Genomic DNA, 12,079 nt, shown 5'->3' on the forward strand with positions numbered 1-12,079 from the left:
CAACAAAAAAATATCAAATGTTGTCAAATTACATAAATGAATATATTCTTGGAAATCTTTTTAAAATGTTCGATGGTAGGGTTTAATACTGGTTTATTTCTGACATCCTGGATACTGTTATTTGCCTGTTTTTTCTCAGCATTTACATCACCTTTCTGTCCCAAGGGGTGGAAGTCTGGCAGAAAATAAAACACACACTGGATACTCCACTGAGTAATGGTTAAACTTATTTAGATGACCTCCAACTACATGGGCACAATGATTGTAGCCCTGTTCTGTTCGTGGCATATATAAATGGGTTTAAATGGCATTCTGGTTGCAGGAAGTGGTATGACAGAGCAACCTAAGCCCACTACTTTTGCACTAGATGTGGCCAATGAAATCCTAATCCTCTTAGAAAGGAGGACTTCCCAGTGGGTGTTGTTGGATTTTACAGTGGACAGGATAAATGAATGGATGGATGAATGAATGAATTGATAATTCATTCAATCAATCAATCAATGAAAGAATGGGTCAATATAGCATCAAGTGTGAACTACATTTTTAGGCTGCTGGCAGCGGTTAAAAAAAACTTTTTAAAAGTAATTTTTGACAAGGCCAGGAGGCACAAACAGCAGCCTATAAAAACCAGAGTGCATAAGATCTACAAAGATGGAGTAAGATAAAAGGGCTCATACTTTGTAGCTTCTGTGCATCTCCAGTCCACTAACCATCACTTTTGCTCCTTAAATCTCAAAGCAGGACAGCTGAAGTAAACATGTCAGGTCTACTACAAGTGCCCCATTACTAGTAGCCCATGACACACTTGCTGCCACTTGGTCTAAATGGCAAGTGCCCTAATTCCTACTAGCACAATCCTATTTAATTACCTAGCCTTACCACCCACTGACCCTACTGAACTGCACAACACTACAAATGTCCTAAGTCTAACCCTAAAACTCTCGCATTGTCCCTAACCCGAACGACAGCACTCGCCTCTGGCTCCCTAACCCTAAAACACCAATCCTGTTTCAGAACCCTAAGACACCACTCTCACTTTCTAATCTTAAACTCCCTGGCTGCTATCTAAATGTAAAATTCCCTTCCCACTTTCTAAACATAAAATCCTTGACTACTCCTTAGTTCTAATCACCTTTCCCTAATCCAAAAACTACCCCAATTTCCTAAACCTAAAATTGCCTTCCTGCTCCCTAACCCTAAAACATGTCCCATTCCTACACCTAACTCTCATTTCTGATCACTGTGTGACAGCCTTATCTGTGCTCCCACCCCCTCCCACTTCCTCCCTATGGCTTCCTAACTTACCTTGTTCAAATTCAGCTGCTGTGTTTGGGTGTGCTGTGGCAGCTCAACTCTCTCTCTCTCTCTCTCTCTCTCTCTCTCTCTCTCTCTCCATAGCTGTTACCCCTAGCCTGAACATGCAGTTGAGTTTGACCATTAGCTATGCCCATTCGAGTTTCAAGATGCCCATGTTTCTGCCTTGCTTGCAAGAAAGTGGTATTTCAGCTCCTGGGACTTGGGCACCTTTTGTAGACCCCATTAAGTCTGTATGCAGAATGTGCAGAAAAAGAAAAAATATGCATTATTTTTTACCTGATATTAGCTCAAACATGTGACAGGCATTTTTTACATACTGTCAGAACTGATTAAGTGCTAGTTTTCAAAATAAAAACAGTTTTGTAGTATGTTTTAATCAGACACAGCTGAGGTCTGTCACAGATAAAATTCAAACAGATAAAGACATATGGCTGTTCTGTACCCAGCTTTAGACTTTAGAAACATTAGATTTGCCACATTAGTAATACAGGGGTCCAGAAGGAGAGATGATAAAATTAGAAAGTAAAGGAGAATATTATTGCTGCAGCTGAAATCATCCTCAATTGTTGGTAAGTACCTTCACAAGGTGGACCCTGTTTTTACAAAATCTCACTAAGGTGACACTGATATATAGACTGTATTCTATATAGTATATATCATAGACGGGTCTATGTTAAATGTTCGAACATCCAAAATGTCGAACATTACATGGTTGAGACCAAATGTTCGACATTTGGATGTTCGAACATAAAAAAAAAAAGAAAACACATAAAAAAACACTTTAACAGTGTAGGCAGGGGGCCAAGCCCCCCTGCACCCCCCCTACTTAAATATACCAACTCTGAGATCGCACATCAGTGCAGAAAAGGGAAATTCTCCCTATCTGCACCATACGGTGCCATTGAAAGTCTATCTTTGAGCACTCAAAATTTCGAACGTTTGGTCTCGACCATGTAGCTCTCGAAATTATGAGCATTCGAAGATTTGACAGGTAGTCATCATAGACAAAATTAGGTTAAAAAATAAAAAAGACAGCTGAGTGCACAAGTCCCCAAATAAAAAAGTGCCCAGTTCTGGTAGGTGCACTGGTGCCAGGACTGGAAAAAATGTCTGTGTAGAATCCTCAAAACACGGAAGTATTCCTACAATGGGGTTAGGCCAGGCTCAGGAGAAGATGCCCCCCTGTTGTAGAAGGAAGTAGTAGTCCTCAAAAAACACAAAACTGGACAGGCCAAAAAAGAGCTATAAAGATGATGGAGTGGACTATTAAGGATAAGAAAGAAATTATATACTGATACTATTATGCACAAAGCCCAAAATTTCTGGATAGAAGATATTCAAAAAGATTAAGAGAAAAATAAGAGGAAAGAAAAATACTTGCACAAGAAATATGTCAGAAGCTTGAAATGCAAATTTTGTTCATTAATACTACAGATTCATGAAAAACATTTGTGTTCATTAACACAACAGATTCATGAAAAGCATTATATAGATAAAAAATGGGCCATTTGGAAAGAGAAGCGACTGAGGTAGTGAAAAAATATAAAGAACAAAACCTAGAGATTTTTGAAAGGTATAAAAAAGAAACATGGATATGGGAAAGAAAGAGAGTGTGTAATATTTATGCAAAGGAAAAAGCCAAAGTAATCAATAATAATACAAAAAAGGCATCTCCAAAGATATTTAAAGGGAAATACAGGCAAAGGCACCGAGATATGGAAAGTTTTACAATAGAAAAATAAGACCACAATGGGAAACATACAAGAGAAGATTAGTAAAGTAGAAGTTAGAAAAACAGACATTGAAGTTATAGAATACCTGCAAAGGGAGGAATTAGTGTAAAAGTCTAACAGAGGTTATGTCACAGCATGGAACAATGAGTCCCCAAAGTAAGGAGAAAGAGGAGGAGTGGGAGAAATGTGAAGAAGAAATATGAACATGGCAGAGAAAAAGAGATTTTAATAGTAATGTCTTTTGGCTTTTCCCGGTTAGAGGTCACCACAGCAGATCACCGGTCCGCTTATGATTGGCAGTGGATTTTTACAATGGTGTCGAGTTGCCAGCCCAGTGCCCAACCTTCAAAGAAGGCACACCCACTCATGCACACACCTACCTGTATATCTTTGAAGTTGACTTGACCATAGGGAGGACATGCAAACTCTGCACAGAAGGCGCTCCAGCTGAGAATCGAACTGCTGAGCCTCTTGCTGTGAGGTGACAATGCTACTGCTGCACCACCACGGTGCATTATTTGTGGAAAAGAGAAAGTAAAACTAATCAATACAAAAAAAAGCAGCACCAAAGATATTTGAAGAGAAATACAGGCAAATGCATCTAGATGTGGGAAATTTTATAAAACAAAAAATAAGAAAACAAAGGGGGAAGTAGAAAACAGGATTATTAATGAAGTTAAAGAAACAGAAACTGAAGTTATGGATTACCAACAAAGTGAAAGATTTAGTGTACAAAATCCAACACTGGTAACATCAAAGCATGGTGGAATAGTAAGTCCAAAAATTAAGGAAAAACAGGTGTAAAGGGAAGCATTTGATCAGTTACCACCGAAAGATACTCCGAAGTCTTCAATAGGGAACCAGTACAAAAGTTTGATTGGAGTTGCACAGCAAGGGGCAGAACAGGAAATGCTGGCATCTCTGACGCAGTCAATGTTCTGGAGTAATAGGTCAGTGAGTTCCCATATGAAAGAGCAATGGATGATGCAGGATGTAGCTGAAGAGAATATCCTACAGGAAGGTGTCCTGGAAGTTACTGTAGAATGCCCACAGGAAATGGAGAATAAAGGATGTGCCCTCAGTTTAGAACAAAAAGATCTTAGGGAAGAGGAGCTTGATTTAATAGATAGTAATAGATATAATAAGACTGAAGAAAGAAATGAATTACAGAAAGTCAGTAAGACTCAAAATGTTAGAGGACTGTTAAAACAAATGGGCCCTGTAATCTAGACTATTAACTAAAAAGAAGAGAAGCTGAAAGCACAACTAGAAGTGGTCAAAACTTTCTTAGATGGCATAAGAATGTCATTTGGTCTTGATAAATGTGCAAAAGCAACATTTAAAGCAGGAAAGCTGCAGCAAGAAAATATTAGTCTGGGACAGAAATGTAATAAAAAGGAATTTGAGCAAGACAGTGTGTATAAATATTTCGGAAATTATCAAGTACTGACAGTAAAACATGAACAAATGCAAAGAAAACTCAGGTAAGAATATTTTAGAAGACTAAAATTAATAGTGAAAACAGCCCTAACATCTAGGAACAAAGTCCAAGTTATAACAAATTTGCTCTTCTTCTTCTAACTTACAGTTTTGGGGTGATTGATTGCCCCCAAAATGTATTGGATCAGTTGTACAAGAAAACAAGAAAAATGATTTACACATCAAATTATATATAAAAATCAGTGTATACCAAGATTATATTTCCCTTGTTCTGAAGGAGATATGGGTCTCCTCGAGATTGAATACATATATAGATCTGCAATCATAGGACTGCATACCTATCTGCTGACCTCATCAGATCCAAACATAGTGAAAGTATTGAAACATGAAGAGAACAAATCTAATATGATTTCTCTGCTTAGTTTAGGAGAAGCATATCAGTGTCAAGTGGGAATGGAAACAAAAACAGAAGTAGACAAAAATCAGGCAGCAAAACAAAAGAAAGAATATAAGGACAAGGATCAGATGAGAAGGCAAGAAATTTGGAGAAGGCATAAATATAGTTGCAAGTACAGAAAACTCTTAGAACAACCTCATGTCAATCAGTATCTGATGAAGGAATGGTAAAGGAGGTGTATTTAAACCAAAAGACAAAAGGTTAATATTGGAGGGCCAGGATAGTGGATTACATACACACTGATTTTCAAAGTCTATTGAATATGCGGGAGAAACAAACAAATGCAGGTTCTGTAAAACAGAACTGGAAACAGTCACACACCTTGTTGATGGGTATTATGCACTAATTGCAGAGGGCCTGTATACTGAAAGGTATAATAATGTGACAAGACCGTTGCACTGGGGATTGTGCAAACATCACAATATTCAAGTATTTATTTTGTTTATTTATTTATTTTATTTTACATTTGTTGCCCAGAATAGTCCGACTGGATACATGTCCATTTTCAGCAGAGGCCCAGGGAGAAAAGCTCCAAATATACAGATAAAAACATACATACATGCCAAGGGTATTACAAAGTCAGTAAGGTTTGGCATTCAAGAGGAATTCACAATTTTAACAGGGGAGAAAAGTTCCAATTGTGCAGATAAAAAACATAAAACACATGCCAAGCAAATATTACAAAGTAAGTATGGTGTGCCCCTCAAGAGGGATTCACAATTTTAACAGTGTGTAGTAGAATATAAAATATTAAACAGGTGTATTACAGCAACAATTATTATATTAAACAGGTGGATTACAGCAACAATTATTATTTATAAAGTAATGTACAGAACAAGAATGTCACTGCAAGCATTTGTTGGCAAGAAGCTAGTACAGTACTTTTAAGTTAGGGAGTTGTTATGGAGATTAATCAGGGTTGGTACATGGACAAAGCCAGTGCATTTTATAATACTGTTGGAGGCCTTTTTTAAAGAGGCTTAGAGAGGGTTCCGGGGTAATGTCCGCTGGAAGTAAGTTCCAAGTTTTGCCAACAGAGTTGGGAAACAGGGAGTCTCCAGCTGACTTATTAGCTTTGTGTGTTTGGACCAACAGTTTGTCGGATGAGTGTAATGCTCTGGAGTTACTACATGGTTTTATGATATTTTTAAGTGCAGGGGTGTTTTCGGGTTGGTTGAGAATATTATGTGCTACTATTAGCTGATTGAACTGAAGTACGCTTGGCAGTTGTAGCCACTCTAGGAGACTAAGGTTTTGGCAGTGATGTGTCTTATATGTGGATCCGGTGGTGAATCTGGCAATATGGTGGTCACGGTGAGAGAGTTTGGTAAGCTCTGATTGGTTTAGGTTACAGAGTATAGGGGAAGCATATAGAAGGCTAGAGAGAAGATGAGAGTGGGTGATTGTGATCCTAGCTATTGGGGTTAGAAAAGATTTATTTCTATATGATGAGCCAAGCTTCTTATTGACAGTTTTGATAGTTTTGTTGATGTGCAGATCAAATTTGAGATTATTATCAACTATTACCCCTAAGAGCTTAGCGTGGCTATCTGGGGAAATAGAGGTACCATTGTTTGATGTTATAGTAAAGGAAAGTGGGGTGGACCTACACGTGGGGGTAAAGAATAACAGTTTAGTCTTGCTGGGATTCAACAGAAGAACATGATTAGAGAGTCAATTTTCAACTGTGTTAAATGTATTCTGGGTTAAGGTTTGCAGGCTTGTTGGGGAAGCGGCTGAGCAGATCAGTGTGGAGTCATCTGCATATTGGATGCAGGTTGCTTCTGGGATGGCAGTGCGTAGGTTATTGACAGAAAAGAGCAGAGGACCTAAAATAGAGAAGCAAAAACCACCACAATTCAAATCAGAAAAAAACACCACAAAGAAGAGTTTTACCAGTTTAATCCATCCTGGTACCTTGGTTATTCGCCTTCAAGGGATGAAAAAGTACAAAATGTTCACACTTTAAAAAGTAAATGAACAACCAAATTCAATAACATCAAATTATATTCAATTAATTTAATTACGTACAATAAATCTTTAAAGTGACTAGTGTCCCTATGTGTATACGTCCCATGCAAAATGCTTGAATATGACCTTTAAAAATTAAGAATAACTTCTTGGTTTAAACCTTCAGGAAAAAGGGTACTAAAATTAAAAATGAATGTAGTTTCCAACAGGTTGAGTTTTCTACCAAAATCCATGCCTGACCCTGACCTGGGTTGAGCCAAAACACTAAAAAATAAGGAGTCACCCTGTTATGCATGTTTTTTAACAAAGTGATTTGCCACAGGACTATCAATGTTAGCCCTTCTAATGTCCACCAGCTGTTCCAGAATTCTCACCCTGACTTTCCTTTTGGTTTGACCAATATACCAACTGACTTTGTCACATCCACAGCCCAAAATATATACCACCCCACACAACTGACAATTAAATCTCCCATGTGATACAAATTTAACCCCATTGATCAAGGTGTCAGTTAAATTCCTAATTTTATTACATAAACTGCACCTACCACAAGGGAAAGATCCTGGGGTTCTGTTGCTTACATATGATTGCACAAGGGGACGATTCAAAAGTTCCTTCAAATTAAAAAAAATGGCTATATGAAAAGGTCACATGCTCCGGAAACAATTTCCCCAAACTCTCATCTGCAATGATCATTGACCATAAACTAGACATTACCTTCCACAATATTTCTGAGAAAGGGCTGAAACTTGTAACATAAAATAAATTGTCATGAACATCCCCTTCCGCACTTTCACGTCCACCTCTGTGATGCAGCATGGCACTACCAATGCCCTGAACAGGGCAAATTCCCTGATCAGGCAGCTCGCCTTGATCAGAGGAAGTTAACCCTCTAAATAACCTCTTCTTGGCCCTGTCCAGAATTTTCTTGGAATAACCCCACTGTATAAGTATTTTCTCAACTTCACCCAAATAGCTATCTTTAACTTCCATATGTGAAGTATTAAACCAAATTCTACTAAATTCCCCATAGGGCAAAGCATTGACAAGGTGGGGGGATGCATGCTAGATGCATGTAAAAAGTTATTAACAGCAGTTTCCTTCCTGAGGAACATATTGAACATGACCATATTCATCCACAAAGAACTGAAATACAACAAATTAATACTCTTCTGAGAAGTGAAACAGCTGAACTTTAAACCATGTACATTTTGGTTCAGATTATCAAGAAACTCAAAAAATTCTGCTTTGGAACCCTTACAAATAAAAAATAAATAATCTATATAGCATTTGTACACATTGACATTTTCCACAAAGTATTTCTGATTGTAAATAAATCGCCTTTCAAAGTCCCCCATGTACAGAATAGCATATGAGGGAGCGAATGGTGCCCCCATGACTGTATCCTTAATCTGCAGGTAGTATTCTTTATTAAAAGTGAAATATGTATGTGCAAGACAAAATTCCAACAACTCCACAACAAAAGCACTCTGTGGACCCTCACCCAAATATCTGGCCACAGCCTCAAGACCCTGTTGGAACCTATACTAGTGTGCAAGGATCCATAGAGGCCCAGAAGTAATGGATGGATTAAACTGGTGAAATTCTTCTTCAATGTGTTTTTTTCTGACCTAAAATAGAGCCCTGAGGAACTCCAAGGGTGAGAGGTAACAGGGTGGATAATATAGTATGGTTGTCCAGGGAAATAGATTTCAAAGAGTGGATGAGTAACTGGTGAATGACCATATCAAAGGCCTTTGAGAGGTCTAAGAAGAGGGCTGATGATATAATATTATTATGTCTGTTTAGATGTATGTCATTGGTGAAGGAATGGAGAGTTGAGGTGGTGCTATGATGTCACCTAAAGCCATGCTGAGAGACAGCCAGTATTTGGTTCTGAATGAGATGGTGCATAATTTGTTTGTGGACACACTTTTCCATTATTTTGGCCAGTGGTGAAAGGATGGTGATGGGTCTATCACTGGATAATTCTGTAGAACTTCCACCTTTGTAGAGTGGGATAACATGGGATATTTTCCAGATGGGGGAGATAGCACCAACTGTTAAGGACCTATCGATCAGGATAGATATGGGGAATGCTAAGGCATCAGCAGCAATGTTTAAGAACTCTGCTGGGAGAAGGTCAGCAGATAGGGTGGTGGGCTTCAATTTTTTGATTAGTGATTGGATAAGAGTGGTAGAGACAGGTTGGAAGTTAAAGGGGGATGAGTAGTGGGTGTGTTAGTGGTGGAGTTAGTAGTGGGTGTGTTTGTGGTGGAGTTAAAGTGAAGTAGCTCAGAATTATCAGAAACATGAGCCACAAAGCATTATAGAGAATGTTAAAGGTCATATTATATGGGATCACCTATTACTGACAGTTCAAAAAATAGATGTGAGAAAAACAGACAGTCCATGAAAAAAAGACAAAAGTAGCATTGAGCACTGAAACTGCTACAACCAGTACTTAAAGTTTCTTACGTTTTGAGACACAAAGTCATAAAATACCAGGATTTGCAGGCAGAAACAAGAGCAATGTTGACAGTCCCTATAGTAGTAGGAGCAATGGATTTCATGAAAAACAATTTACAGTGTTATTTAGATACTCTTCTCTACCGATACATGTAACTCCATATGAACTGCAGATGGAATCAGTTCTGGGCACATTACGGGTGCTGCAAAGAATAGTTTTGGCTAACATCAAAGACTGATACACTACTAATTTTATGAACATTAATCATACTTTGACTTAGGAATGGAGTCCATTCTCACTGAGGTATTAGAAACCCAAAAGACATGGAGAAATTAAACTGAAAGTAATAGTCCATTCATTGACTCATTCTAATTTGTTTAGCTGTATATAGATCTTCTTAAAATTATTTTGTTAATATGGTATTCATCCAATGAAAATATAAAAAACAGGGACAAAAAATCTGAAGGTAAACAGGGAACTGAATTTATCAAATCAAAGGTAATTTACTTCGGCATTAGCTTGTGTTGAGAGTTGCCCAACCTGGCATCAGGGTACTGCTCTAAAATGCTGAAAACATTGGACTAAAAGCTTTTTATTACAAAGAAAAAAGAAAAAGGAAAAAAATGAACAACTGGCAGGTGCTTGAAAACTAGATAATCTGTGCAATCTAACATAAGGGTTGTAAACAGTTTTATACAAATATTATATGTGCTATCTAAACTCGCAGCAATAAACATTGGTGGATGTTGACTGCGTTAAAAAAAATTAAGCCACAAAGTTGCCACAGACAAGTCAGACTTAGAAGATGTTTTAGCTACTTTTCATAAGAATATAGAACAAAACCGCTACCCCAAAACAAAACAGTTACATCACATAGCTCACAAAGCCAGTGTGCTGAACAGTCACAGCCCTTAAGGCTAAACAACACACCTGATACACTTGTAATAGGTGACTCTATCATCAGGCACACTGACGTCCCGCTCACCAGGCTGAACAAGGAGAAGGTCATGGTGAGCTGCCTGTCGGGCGCTAGGATCCGCCACATAACACAAGCACTCAGGTCACTCCAAGGCAAGTACAAATATGACTCAGTCATTGTCCATGCTGGTGTGAATGACCTGAGACGTACCTCCCTGGACTACATGAAAAGAGACATAGAGGAGCTCTCTGAGCATGTAGCCCAGGCCGGCATGACCCTGACCTTGAGTAGCATCTTACCCCCACCAAGAATGATGCCACAATATGAAGACAAGATGATCAATTTCAACAATTGGCTTAAGTATTGGTGTCATTCAAAGGGGATCCAATGCCTGTCAGCCTGGGATGACATGCTCGACAAGCCACAATGCTTCACTAGGGACGGCTTGCACCTGTCACCCCTGGGCTTTCAGATATTGGCAAAGGCTCTTGCTACCCCCATAGTGCCTTTTTTAGGCAAGGCTCAAAAGACAAACCCACCTCCATAGGTATCACAAGGGATAAGAAACTAAGAGTAATGCTACTCAATGTCAGAAGTCTAAACCTCAAAATGCACGCACTCAAAACTCTCTTTAGCATGGAGAACATCGATATCTGTGCAGTAACAGAAACCTGGTTCAAGGCTCCCGAGAGCACCCCAGCACTACCAGGTTATACCTCATACCATGCTTTTCGGCCCCAAAACTTGGACCGAACCACAAAAGGAGGGGGAGTATCAATATTCGTCAAAGATACCCACACCTCCAGGTTGGTGGCACAGCACGAAGCATCAGAGACTATCCATGTGCAACTAACAGTGGGTAAAACTGCCTTCCAGTTTATAGCCTGCTACAGACCACCCCTCAAACCCAGGAACCCCACTCGGCCTTCCTGAGAACACTGGAAAATATGAAGGTCTCTCCAAACACCATTATATTGGGTGACTTCAACTACCCAAACATAGACTGGGAGCATTACTCTAGCTCCAACACCATAGCCCAAAGGTTCCTAGAATTTATAAACTCAAATGCTATGGAACAACTTGTTACCACTCCCACAAGAGGGGAAAACATACTGGACCTGATCATCACCAACATGGGGACTCTATGCTCCAGACCAGAAGTGTATCCCTCATTGGTAAGATCAGACCATAAACTAATCTCACTGGATATTCACATCCCGACTATGGGCACTCATAAAATCGTCTAAGGCCAGCTTCGAGAGAAAAATTGCACAGGACACTAAGGATAATCACAAGGCTTTCTTTAGTTATGTTAGGAACCTGGGTGGGAATTCCCAGATATGCTCAGAATTAGCCCAAAATGACAAAAAATACACCGAACCCACAGACATTGCCAACATCCTAGCTGACAGGTTCAGCGCAAACTCCCCCCCCCCTCCCCACCAAGAGGGCAAATATCTATCCCAGCAGAGTGCTGCCCCCCTGACATCTCAGATGCTCAGGTAAGAGCTGCCCTCTCCAAAGCAAAAAACACAGCATCAATGGGACTAGACAGTGTCCCGGGCTGCGTCCTACATGAACTCCAAGAGCAGCTAAACCCAAACATAAAACTACTGTTCAGTCTCAGCATTACTACAGGATATGTACCCAAAGAGTGGCATACAGCAACAGTGGTCCCTCTCCACAAAGGTGGTGCCTCAACGGATCCTGGAAACTATCACCCCATAAGCCTGACTAGCTTGGTCTGCAAAGCTATGGAAAGGATCATCATG

Source organism: Protopterus annectens, chromosome 11.part0 (genome assembly GCF_019279795.1).
Source record: "Protopterus annectens isolate FY-2018-M chromosome 11.part0, PAN1.0, whole genome shotgun sequence".
Taxonomy (NCBI): domain Eukaryota; kingdom Metazoa; phylum Chordata; order Ceratodontiformes; family Protopteridae; genus Protopterus; species Protopterus annectens.